Source organism: Heptranchias perlo, chromosome 25 (genome assembly GCF_035084215.1).
Source record: "Heptranchias perlo isolate sHepPer1 chromosome 25, sHepPer1.hap1, whole genome shotgun sequence".
Lineage (NCBI taxonomy): Eukaryota > Metazoa > Chordata > Chondrichthyes > Hexanchiformes > Hexanchidae > Heptranchias > Heptranchias perlo.
Window position 1 is genome coordinate 23,882,039 of NC_090349.1, and position 14,071 is coordinate 23,896,109.

The window sequence follows — 14,071 nt, forward strand, 5'->3', positions numbered from 1 at the left end:
GTCTCTCCGTGTAACGGAAGTCTTTCATCCCTAATACCAGTCTAGTAAATCTCCTCTGCACCTTCTCTAAGGCTTTGACATCCTTCCTAAAGTGTGATGCCCAGAATTGGACACAATAATCCAGCTGAGGCCTAACCAGTGCTTTATAAAGGCTTAGCATAACTTTCTTGCTTTCGTACTCTATGCCTCTATTAATAAAGCCAAGGATCCCATATACCCTTTTAATGACCTTCTCAACTTGTCCTGCCATCTTCAAAGACTTGTGTATGTACACCCCTAGGTCTCTGTTCCTGCACCCCCTTTAAAATTGTACCATTTCATTTATATTGCCTCTCCTCATTCTTCCTACCAAAATGCATCACTTCACACTTCTGTGTTAAATTTCATCTGCCTATGTTCTCCTGCAGTCTGTTACTATGCTTCTCACTATTTACTGCATGTCCAAGTTTTGTGTCATCTGCAAACTTTGAAATTATGCCCTGTATACCTAAGTCTAGCATATATATATCAAACTCCTTTTTAAAGTCCATATACACATCAACCACACCACCCTCATCAAACCTCTCCGTTACTTCATCAAAGAACTCAATCAAGTTTGTCAAACACGATTTATTCTTGGAGTTTTTGACCACTTCCAAAACTATTACTGCAAAAGGATTAGATGCTGTTAAAGATATAGTGATGGAAGTTTCTTGTAGGTTCACTAGTCCAAAATCAGTCAAAAATATTCAAATCCCAAGACAAGATGTTCAGGTTAGTTCAATACTGCAGTTTACTTATTTGCTTTATCCCACTGGAGGCTGAAAACAAGAAGGTTTTATGCGTGGAAATCAAACACAGCCAAGCCCACTGTTTCTTTTAAACAGACAGGCTGTTGAAACATCATGCTAGTTGTCTTGAGTGTACGCATCAAAAAAGTGACTATGCTACTTATGCGTGCCACTTAACATCGATGAAAACCCTTTTGTCCAGTTTCACCCATGCCAAGGAGCACTGGTAAAGAAGATCTGGAGTAGCAGAACTAAACTTCCATCACCTGCCGTCTCCTTTACCTAGATTGAATCTTGTGCAGTAAGCTACTGCTTTGTACCATGTTAACGTAACATGCAGTTTTCATATTCTTTAAGCCTTAAGGCACTACTTAAAATAGCAACTGCTGCAATATAAGGCAATACAAAATATTGCAATCTAATATTTTAAGTTCTTTTTTACAACTAGACCTATAATTTAGTATTACTGCCACAAATAGTGAGCGCGTTTGAATTATAAAAACCTACATCATTAAGCATCAAAAATAGTGACTAAAATGGTAGGATGCTATCTGTACCACAAGCTTGATATCACCTAACCATTAATTCCCAATTTATTTTGTCTTCCACACTATCCTTGTCAACCTGTGGGTGGCTTTGGCCTTTCACCTACATTTTTCAGTTTAAAAAAAAACTCTTCACTATTTAAGTGTTCTGGTGCCAATGTCTAAAGATTACACGTTTAGTTAGTGTTCTGTGGGATGCAGACTTTTGCTCAACTTTAAAAAGGTTGATAACACAAAACTCCTTAAATATGGGAGGAAAATGGAAACGGGCGCCATAGGCTAGCAGAAAAAGTAATATACATAATATTTGAGTTTTTAAAAATTACTAAAGGCCTGGTTTCTAACCAAACCTGCTGCTGTACCAATAGTTATGCTACAAGCACCAGATCAATGCAAGCATTACCAATACTTATAATACTGGTGAACCAGTGTCCACAAAAAAAGGATTACAGGTGATATCATTATTCATACAATTCACATTCTATGGAGCTTTCACAGTACTCAATATTCATATGACAGCAGAAAAAAAAATGAAAAAGTTGTTTCACCATATCAGCTGCAAATACAGTGCTCTAGTAATATAGCAAAAACAAAACAAATTGGCAACATATGAGTGCACATCCCAATGCCTCAATTTTCATGGGCCTCCAGACACTGAGCACTTACTTCATGCCAATTTTCAATATTTCTGAAATACACAATAAATGATCTAAGAACATCAGTTTTAAGTAAATTTGTCATATCATTTTATTTGCAAAGGGTCAAGATTGCGGGTCTTCTCTTTCTAAAATAAATTCATTAGTAACATGCTCCAAAATCCTATATTTAGGTTAGAAAATCTCCCAATAAATTTTTCTCCAATTCAAGTTTAATTGAACTTGAAATATTTCAATCCCATCTCTCTTCAGGGACAAAGACATTAGGTCAGCAAAATGGTTTATTATTAATCCTTCTACAGTGCACTTTAACAACCAGTCCCAACTTAATTTATTTTGCACTCTTACTTAAACAACTGATGTCACTTATCAACGAATGTGTTTCAGTATTCTTAACTTAACCAATTCCCACTTCAATTTGCTTTGAGCTCCTGCCCAAATAACTTCAACCATCTGCAAATAAATTTGCTTGGTGTGTTACGCTTTTGGGATTTTTTTTTTCCCTTTTTGACTTGGCTGACTTAGCTTGAATATTCTCAGTATTATTAAAAACAATTTACTTACAAGGGGTTTACATAGCTTTTGGGCTATCAAAACCATCCCAAAGGAAACAGTCTTTGTACTTACTTTGTTGACTGAAAATGATGAGGTCAGTAATTGATTTCTAGCACGGTAATTATAGGCCAAGGTTTAATCTATTGACGGCTTTCTACAGTTGAAATAAATGAGTTGAAGTACAAAAAATAAATAAAAAGGTATTTATCCAAAGCAATATGCCATTTATTACAGAGATGCATTGAAAACATGAAGCAAAAAGTGGATCCGGCACCTCTTCATAATATTATACTATAAATAGCTGCTGTCATCATTTAAAACCATTGTTTTATCACATATCCTAATGCCTTCTTTTGGTTCCTCTTTGCACTTTGAAATAAGGAAAATGAAAGAAAACACTAATCTCAATTTTTGTTCGTAAATTACATAAAACAGTGTTGTATGGCACTATGGAAAGTAGCAGTATCGTAGTTGATTTTTTGGGGAGAGGGAGGGAGAGGAAAGGGACCGACGTTAAAAAAATGATCCAAGCAACGTATATCTGTGCTATGGAATGGATCACTTTTCCAATTTTTGGCACAGTTTCAACATAAAATACATCCAAGTCCGTTATTGCTCCCTTTACTCTGCACCAATGAGCCTCAACCACACCCTCAGAGCAATACTTCCTACTGAATGTGTGCAACATTCTAGTTCTCATGGCCATCCATATAAATGGAGCAACACGACAAATTTAAGAAATCTGTGTGCTAGGGACTCCTGCTTACTAGGGAGCAGGATGTAAGACACTTACAGTCAAACACAGAAGAGACTTTCATACCATCAGTCTGAGCTGGATTAAAACCTAGGTCTAGCTATGAAAGGATAATGTTCTAATGCACCACCTCACCCAGTGCATGTTAAAGCATCTATTAAAATTATCCAATAATATGCTTGTAAACTGAAAGAACTCTGGACCTTTCAAAATGTTGATCTATTCAAATTACCAGCATCTGCAAGAACACCACCCAAATGTTACGGAGTTAGAGCTATGTACAAAACCACAAAATCTTTTTACTTTCTAACTACTCAGTCATAAAATGCTGATATTCAGCCATATTCTTTACACCACTCCACATTTTTCTATACCGTGAACCCTTATTTTATGGCTCTCTGCATTGAAGTTGCTTCTGATATTCTCTGGGGTCAAAAGACTTGAAGAACCCAATTAATTCTTAAATATTTCTACTGTATATTAGTTTACTTTGAATGCTGATTTGCAAGGATTATAAAGTTGTGGAAGTGTAAGCCCCATCATTCACATCTTTTTCAATTAGAAGAATGGGACAGCTTAGCCTTTAGCAATGGGTGCCATAATGTCACTCTTCATGGACCTACAAGGAAGCCTGTTCAAGTACCCTTCCTCAGATGACCCAATTGAGAGAAGAAAGTTTGTTTGTAGGGAGAGCATTAACTAACAAAAGCAATGAAACTGTTCCTCTTCCCATCTCCCACTTTTTTGTTCTGTTTAGCTCACTTCTCTTTCAATTTCTGGTTCTAATAAAGGGTGCAGATCCAAAATATTAAGCATCTGTAAAGAGCAACGGCAGGTTATGAACCTGCTGTGAATTTCTAGCATCTTCAATTTTTATTTCAAATTTTCAGCATTCGCAGTTTGTTTTTATGTGTGTTGATTGATTCACTGACACTTTCCAGGAACAGTATCTCATCTTCGTCAGGCACCCTGCAGCCCCCTGGTCTGAATATTGACTTCAGCGACTTCAGACCTTGGTTCCTTGGCTATCTCTCAAACTTTCTTAGAGACTGGGGCTGAAGATGCACAGCAGGTGCACAAAAGGCAGCAAGGGGTATGGGGAGAGAGGGGGAATATGGTATTGAGATAGAGGATCAGCCATGATCATATTGAATGGCGGAGTAGGCTCGAAGGGCCGAATGGCCTACACCTGCTCCTATTTTCTATGGTATTTGGGGGGCAGGGGTTGGCATTGCACGTGTGGACTCTTTGCCAGAGCATAGTTCTGGTAGGGATTTGTATTTGTGTTAGTCTGTCTTTTCCCTTTTTGCATGTTGACAGCCTGTTGTGCATTTCCTGGATTGTCTTTTTAATTCAGATTTGCCATTTTTCTCATTAGTTATTTCAAGGCCTTTTAATCTTTTGATGCCTTTTCACTGCCTCATTGAGAAAATCTTCAGACGTACTGAGTTTTCACTTTTATCGATCTTCTCAATTAAACTGGTTTGGTACTCCCACCCCTTTCTGTTTTGTTCAGTTCCATTAAATAGATCACTTATCTTCCAGTTTCAACTAAAAGCCGTATCTGAATACTAACCTGCCTTTTATCTGATTAACATACTATGCATTTCCTGTACTTTAAAAAAAAATTCACTGACTTTTTAAGTGGCTAGGTCATGTGCAAGTCAAGTCTTCCTCATGAGTGGAATGTAATTTTCCATATCAAGTGGTGAATTCTATTAAATAAAAATATACCATCTCTCTGCTGACTGATGCGGTAAGTGCGTTGCCACTATGGAACAGAGCCATACAAACTAGGAAGGTCTTTGTTTCAATCTTCCAAAGTGCTCATTTAGCTCATTCACTCGTGATGGCAATAAGGGTAGTAGAATTAGCTCAGCAAATTGTGCTGGGGAAGCCATCTCCAGATTGCTATCTGGTAACTTCTACTGGCAGCTTTGATTGTAGATATCAGGCAAGGGCAGGACCAGACTCAGGTGTGAAACCCTGTCAACACATACATGAAGAGTGACCATTTGGGAAAAGTACTGTTTATCTATCCTAATTATATAGAATATTGCATGCTACCGAGGAGTTGGAGAAGTCACAAAAGACTGAACCGATAGAAGCTCTGCAGTAAACCTTAACATTCAAATCAATCATCCAGCATCACAAGTAGAAGTATAACCATCTGAGCTGAAAATCCAAGTTTTAAAGTTGCTGATGTAGTTGCAAAACAAACAGCAACTTGCTTTTATACAGCACCTTTAATGCAGTAAAACATGCCAAGGCGCTTCACAGGAGCGTTAGCAAACAAAATTTGACATGGAGCCACGTAAGGAGATATTAGGGCAGGTAACAAAAAGCTTGGGCAAAGAGGTAGGTTTTAAGGAGCATCTTAAATGAGAGAGGGGTAAAAAGGCAGAGAGGTTTAGGGAGGGAATTCCAGAACTTAGGGCTTTTTAAAAAAAATTCATTCATTCATGGGATGTGGGCGTCGCTGCCAAGGCCAGCATTTATTGCCCATCCTTAATTGCCCTCGAGAAGGTGGTGGTGAGCCGCCTTCTTGAACCGCTGCAGTCCGTGTGGTGAAGGTTCTCCCAGTGCTGTTAGGAAGGGAGTTCCAGGATTTTGACCCAGCGACGATGAAGGAACGGCGATATATTTCCAAGTCGGGATGGTGTGTGACTTGGAGGGGAACATGCAGATGGTGTTGTTCCCATGTGCCTGCTGCCCTTATACTTCTAGGTGGTAGAGGTCGCAGGTTTGGGAGGTGCTGTCGAAGAAGCCATGGCGATTTGCTGCAGTGCTTCCTGTGGATGGTACACACTGCAGCCACAGTGCGCCAGTGGTGAAGGGAGTGAATGTTTAGGGTGGTGGATGGGGTGCCAATCAAGCGGGCTGCTTTGTCCTGGATGGTGTCGAGCTTCTTGAGTGTTGTTGGAGCTGCACTCATCCAGGCAAGTGGAGAGTATTCCATCACACTCCTGACTTGTGCCTTGTAGATGGTGGAAAGGCTTTGGGGAGTCAGGAGGTGAGTCACTCGCCGCAGAATACCCAGCCTCTGACCTGCTGTTGTAGCCACAGTATTTACGTAGCTGGTCCAGTTAAGTTTCTGGTCAATGGTGACCCCCAGGATGTTGATGGTGGGGGATTTGGCGATGGTAATGCCGTTAAATGTTAAGAGGAGGTGGTTAGACTCTCTCTTGTTGGAGATGGTCATTGCCTGGCACTTGTCTGGCGTGAATGTTACTTACCACTTATCAGCCCAAGCCTGGATGTTGTCCAGGTCTTGCTGCATGCGGGCATGGACTGCTTCATTATCTGAGGGGTTGCGAATGGAACTGAACACTGTGCAGTCATCAGTGAACATCCCCATTTCTGACCTTATGATGGAGGGTAGGTCATTGATGAAGCAGCTGAAGATGGTTGGGCCAAGGACACTGCTCTGAGGAACTCCTGCAGCAATGGCCTGAGGCTGAAATGATTGGCCTCCAACAACCACTACCATCTACCTTTGTGCTAGGTATGACTCCAGTCACTGGAGAGTTTTCCCCCCCCGATTCCCATTGACTTCAATTTTACTAGGGCTCCTTGGTGCCACACTCGGTCAAATGCTGACTTGGTGTCAAGGGCAGTCACTCTCACCTCACCGCTGGAATTCAGCTCTTTTGTCCATGTTTGGACCAAGGCTGTAATAAGGTCTGGAGCTGAGTGGTCCTGGCGGAACCCAAACTGAGCATCGGTGAGCAGGTTATTGGTGAGTAAATGCCGCTTGATAGCACTGTCGACAACACCTTCCATCACTTTGCTGATGATTGAGAGTAGGCTGATGGGGCGGTAATTGGCCGGATTGGATTTGTCCTGCTTCTTGTGGACAGGACATACCTGGGCAATTTTCCACATTGGCGGATAGATGCCAGTGTTGTAGCTGTACTGGAACAGTTTGGCTGGAGGCGCGGCTAGTTCTGGAGCACAACTCTTTAGCACTACAGCCGGGATGCTGTCGGGGCCCATAGCCTTTGCTGTATCCAGTGCACTCAGCCATTTTTTGATATCACGTGGAGTGAATTGGCTGAAGACTGGCTTCTGTGATGGTGGGGATATCGGGAGGAGGCAGAGATGGATCATCCACTCGGCACTTCTGGGTAAAGATGGTTGCAAACACTTCAGCTGAAGGCTGATTCTAAAGCACAAATTTGGAAAAAAAAGAGGAAGGAAGAGGTCAAATGCTTAAGAGTATGGTACAGTAAGGAACAGAAAATGAAATTTAATATAAAAGGGAAGTATGTTTTTAATAGTCACACTAGATTTTCCCTCTTTGTACCAGTACTCTATCACACCTGCAGAAGTGGAGTTTTACAATTTTCAGAATGCTGCATACAGTGCATTTTATAGAAAGCATTCAATGTTGAACACTTTCACCATTTCTGGAGAATCAGTGTTATTGTATAGGTTGTGCATATCAGTAATTTAGTACCAGTTTCAGCAGGAGATGTTCATCCCATCTAGCCACAGTATTCCCTTGATTCATTTCTACTAACCCCAAATCCCATTTGTTGACAAGAACTGGTCTAGTTCCTCCTTGAAAGCCATTAGGTTTTCTTGTTCCACTACGCTTGGTAATCTGTTCTGCGTACTTAACCACCCTTTTAGTGAAAAAGTTCCTCCTGCATTTCCTATTTTCTTTTGTTGCCTTTAATTTGTAAATATGATTCCTTGTGCTTTAATTCTGTACACAGCAGTAAAGTTTACTTGGATCCAATTTGTCCAAACCTGTCTTCATTTTGAACAATTCTAACATTTCCCCTCTCAGTCTTCTCTTTTCAAGAGAGAAAACATCAGGCTAGCCAATCTTTCCTCATAACTCATTCCCTTAATTCTAGGATCAACCATGGAGTGCTTCCTTGTACCCCTTCCAATAGCTGAATAGGTACATATTAAAACAGGCATATCAAAAACTAAAATGCAGTAAGTGTATATAATATATACATACATTTTTATTCCTGCAATAGATACAAGATATTTCCCATTAATCAAATAAATGATTTAACTTTTCAGGTTAGGTCACGTAAATTTATTAATTTTGTTTCCCATTAACAAACTTACCACACAACTCTATTACCAAATGAATTCATCCAAAGAATAATCGAACGGATGCATTTCAAGGCAATGACAGGAGTGTTCTGAAGACATTTTATCTATCATATACAATCAGAAAGGCTTATATTTTGGGGAAGGGGAGAGGGAGACCAATATGGGGATATGAAAGTAAAGCCTTCCGCCCCATCTCTAGGAATACATGGAAGACCTACTTCAGCATTCAACGGTGATGGAACATTGGAGCATTGTTTGGTAGGTTTCAGAGAAAATCCATCCCTGTCCAATTTGAAGCTTCTTGGGTTTGGCTCTTTCTATTTCAAAGCTTTCAAATAGAATGAGCCATAACTATTTCAGAATATTTCTTAGTTGACCGAGTATTGAGAGATATATGAACTGTCGAAATGCATTATTTTTCCACATTTTTAAATCAATTTTCCTACTCCCCTCCCAAAGTCTCTTTTGTGCCATTCCTAGATCTAAAAGGGTGGGCAGTGACTTATGGTCAGTAAACTGCCAATTATGCAAGAGTGGAGCTTTTTCTTCTGTGTTGAAATGGAATTTAAAAATGTAAACGATTGGAAATGCACTTCCCTGTACCGAGGTTGCAATCATGCTGAAGTCATATGCAAAGATCACATTTAACGTAGAGTCTCTTAATTAGGATTTTTTTAAATTGCTGATTCTTTTATTGAGAATCTAATAATGGCGTGAAAAAGGAAAACATTTACTGTAACTAGTCAAGAAGAGAGCTAAAGGCATGTAAACAGAGAATACATTCAACCAAATTGTATAACCTGTGAGAACAGCTTAAAAATAAATGCTAGTCAGCCATCGTATTGTTATTTATCATCCAGGGTTAAAAGATCTTAGCTAGCCTAACAGCAATATTTTCACACCACGAATCAATGTTATCATTCACACATTAAATAGACATCTAAGTGATGTTAGTAAGGATTAACTCATTTTAAGTCAGAAGTTATGCTGTTACTTATTTCCAAATCGTTCAGTGGAGATGTAACAATTTTTGATTGGTTCCTTAAAAGAAGTTCCTTGCTCACTGCAGATCAATAAATAAACTTATTCCCTCACATTCCAGTTACATAATAAATAAAACTGCATGTGTCACATGAGTGAGAACAAACTTCCACATTTCACTATAAAAACTAGTGGTGACCCTCCACACAGGTATTGAGTCATGTTTCTGTAGCCCCTCTTCATTTTTTTGGCATATAGGCATCTCCTTCTATCTATCTATCTAGGTATGGTTAAAATAACAATAGCAATTTCATTGAGGTCAGGCTATCACTACCAAATACAATATCAAATGTGCACATTATTTTGAAACTATGCATTTGCTCAAGTAGGAAAAAGTCACATAATATAAAAGTCTACACTAATCTGATCTGTATTAGTTAAAGCTCACAAATTAAGTTATGCCTCCCTGTTCAAAACAACATTTAAAACTGTTGGTTAAAACTTGTAATATTTTGCTTTACAATTCTGTCTATGTTTCCTTCATGGTTAGAATTATAAAGTACGTTGATCAAAAATAATACAAATTATATTTCTTTTCAAAAGTTTATTTGAGGGAGATTCAATAAACAACTTTGTACTTACAGCATCACATAGGCTGACTGCCCCATCAGTTTAGGGTGCAGTTTTATAGTGAGGACCAAAACACAAAACTAAAAGAAAATATTAAACTAATTTGCAACTTGCCCTCTTTACTACAAAAACTCTGCAACAAGATTTAATGTCACCAAAAGATCCTGTTTAAACACATTTAAATTCAGGACTTTTATTCAGACCCTCCCTTCAAACTAGAGGGATGATCAAATTCTGGAAGGACTGTAACAGTTTTTTTATGCTGTTTGCATTTTCTTTCAGATTCACAAACATAACTGTTCTAACCATTTAGCATATATACAAAATGTATATTAAATAATGGCAATATTTCAACATTTTAAGTACCATTTGTCATGTATGTAACATGCTGCATTTGCTAACTACCCCTTGAATGGATTCCTGTGAAAACTACTGTGGATTTTGACTCTTTTTTCAAAAATGAAATATTATTTTGGCAGAAGTAAGGGATCTACTAACATTCCAAATGGTCAGCCTTCACTCTCAATGTTCCTGTAGGTGAGCCTTCACCCGCTATGTTGTCGAGACCCTTTTTACTTGCCCAGATATCTAGGCAAATAAACAGTGCGCCCAGGGATTGAACAGAGAACTCTCTGCACTTTATTTCAGCTTACTGGTTTTATTATGTGGTCTCATGATCTTCCTCGTCTTTAGAAGGCAGGAGAATAACTACACTAGACCTTGACTTAGGTTTTAATAGCCAAAAAAATGTTAATAAACAGCAAAAGAATAAATTGAACAACGTATCAATAACACAGGTTTTATAGTAGTTATTAAACTCATCACTTGTCCAAGTAGAAAATAACTATTGACTACACTAAACTATGGAGATTTTTTTTCCCTTTCCTTATTGGTCACTGAATCAATCTGGCTTGGTTATCACTATTTCTGTGCTGTAACGATTGCACATACCATAAATGTTGAGAGAGAGAACAAGTATACTATAATTTTAAACTGAAAGAATTTTCTAGAAGTGACAAATTGAAATGCATCTAAACATTAGTTATTAACACAAAAAAGTAAAAAGAACAGCAGATTATTTTCAGATCCCAATTACTAAACCATAACCCAAATAAAATTTATATGCCACTAAAAGAAAATAAGCTATCAGAAAGCTTCCTTTCAAACCCATCTACATTATGAAGTCGGCCCAGATTATATTATATTAAATTAGATGCACTAGATTACTATCAGGTAATGCACTGATTAAAAAAAAATGTTGCATATATTAAAACATCTAATTGTCCTGCATTAAAATTAATGAGGAGCTGTGCATAATTGCTCCTTCAAGAGTGCTGGGAGTGGGAAGGGGAAGAGAAAGTAGCAATAATGCTACTTGTACAGACATGCATACTGTTGCCAGTTCTTTTTTTAGGAAAATTGGGGAAGAGAGTGGGGTTTGGTTACGTAAACAAAGTTCTCATGAAAGATTAAAACAACAAGATTCTTAACTGAATTCACTTTGCAATTGCATCCTCTCTACAGGTTACAGAAAGAAGACATCAGCACTTCCAAATCATCTCTTCCGTGGTGTACCACCAAATTCTGGTGAATACATCATTTAATTGAGTTTAATGGACTTTGTTTTTGATGTGTTAATTATTCACAGAATGCCATAGACTATAAAGGCGCATTGATTGTGGAACACATGGTATATTTAAATTTATTCCAAAGATGCACTTCTTTCACAGGTTTATGCTTGTGCAGGGATAAAGCCCAAGTGTCCACAAGTCATTAATGTACAGTTTGTGTCATTAACTATGTTATAGATGAAGGAACATGTGCAGCATTCTATAGATTAGATGTGTTACAGGATTGAGTTTTAAATAAATATCCAAGGTAAAATAGCCTCATCTTCAATTTTAAACTGAAACATTCAATTATTTGAATAGAATTTTTTTTAAAATTAAAACTGCACCATGGGGTTGTTTGTTAAGTAAGGTTGCTGACAGCCCAGGTTAATCAATGAGTTTCCTATTTCCTCACCTGCCCTTGGAAAATTTAAGGAAACGGTAATCTCAATTGGAAGGTCAGCTACCTAATGGTGAGGTTAAACCATTTTTCTCACATAAAGTATCCCCTCATTCCCCACCATCAACAAATAACTGACCAATACATTTTCCTACATAAATATTGTACGACAGGAGTATTGAAACTGTCACACACCATCACACATGCAAAATGTGTGAGGCAAAAAAATCCTGGCTCAAAAATATTGCATTAAAAAGCCCTTAACTGAATATGAATTAGTTCAGGTAGGGAAGAACTACCATTGAAGCACCACAATCGTCACATTGATTTACATATGAACATACAAAGAGACAGGCAGGAAAAGAGACTGGCTGGTCCATCGCATCTGTTCCAAACAGTTCTGATGCAACTAAGCACCATGATCCTCAGTGTGCCCTCTCACCAGCAGTCATGTAATCTCCTGGGAGAGGCAATAAACCAAATAAAAATAATTCTAAACCAATTCAGAGAAAAAAATATGGGAAATTCCTCTGATTCCCTAAGGCAATCAAAATTAGTTCAGGAGATCACAATGACCATGAGGTACATATCCAAACATCTCGCCTAGCTTTTGTATGCTGTGATATTAGCCACATCAAGAAACTCATCTAGTTCCTTTTTGGACTGTTGCAGTGAGTCTGTGCTCACCACACATGCCGGCGACTTATTCCATGCTTTGATAACCCTCTGCAAAAAGAAAAGGCTCCTGACAAAAGTGATACATTTTGGTAGGAAGAACAAGGAGAGGCAATATAAACTAAAGGGTACAATTCTAAAGGGGGTGCAGGAACAGAGAGATCTGGGGGTATATGTAACCAAATCGTTGAAGGTGGCAGGGCAGGTCGAGAAAGCATATGGGATCCTGGGCTTTATAAATAGAGGCATAGAGTACAAAAGCAAGGAGGTTATGATAAACCTTTATAAAGCATTGGGTTGGCCACACCTGGAGCATTGCGTCCAATTCTGGGCACCACACTTTAGGAAGGATGTGAAGGCCTCGGAGAGGGTACAGAAGAGATTTACTAGAATGGTTCCAGGGATAAAGGACTTCAGTTACGGGGATAGACTGGAGAAGCTGGGGTTGTTCTCTTTAGAGCAGAGAAGGTTGCAAGGAGATGTGATAGAGATATTCAAAATCATCAAGGGTCTAAACAGAGTAGGTAGAGAGAAACAGTTCCCATTGGCGGAAGGGTCAAGAACCAGAGGACATAGATTTAAGGTGATTGGCAAAAGAACCAAAGGCAACATGAGGAAAAACTTTTTTACATGGCTTTCAAAAGGGAACTGGATAAGTATTTGAAGGGAAAAAATTTGCAGGACTACAGGAAAAGGGCGGAGTAGTGGGACTAGCTGGATTGCTCTTGCAGAGAGCCAGCATGGGCTCGACAGGTGAATGGCCTCCTTCCATGCTGTAACCATTCTATGATCGAACCCAGTTCTCTGCTTACATAGATTGTACACATAGCCCCTCGTTTTCCCTAATCTGTCTAGTTCAAAGAGTCTATCCACGCAGAGTCTAGTCCCTTCATCATTTTAAACACTTCAATTATATCAGTCCGAAGTCTATGCTTTTCCAGAGAAAAAAAAGACCCTGCTCTTTAAGCCTATTGTGATAACTTGGGGTTTTTAAACTGGGATCATTCTAGTGGTCCTCCTCTGAGCCTTTTCCAGGGCCTCTACATCGCCCATCAGGAAAGAGGGCCAAAATTGGATACAGTATTCCAGATGATTTTTGACCCCCGCATTACATACACCTAACAATTAAAAAGTTACAACATAACACATGAAAATCACAATTCTTAAAAAGAAAATCTCTAGACCATGCATCAACTTGCACACTATTTTAGAATTCATTTCACCCTCTCTCTGGGACAGGCCCACCCCTATCTCTAAGGCTATCAACTTGAATTCTCATCTATTCCTTATGCTTCCCTGGGCTTCCACTCCCAAAATATCGACATACATGACACAATTCCTCTTATGGAGGCCTCTCCGCATGCATGGGGCATCAATCCTAGTTCGTGCATAAACTTTGCTGCTCCTACTCAGTAGCAT

At 38.9% G+C, this 14,071-nt stretch overlaps 1 protein-coding gene across 1 annotated transcript in view; it reads right to left on the reverse strand.

Annotated features, from left to right (window-relative positions):
• The window catches only part of slc15a4 (solute carrier family 15 member 4), a 72,144-nt gene that overhangs the window by 50,412 nt on the left and 7,661 nt on the right, over positions 1–14,071 (reverse strand). The window lies entirely within an intron of this gene.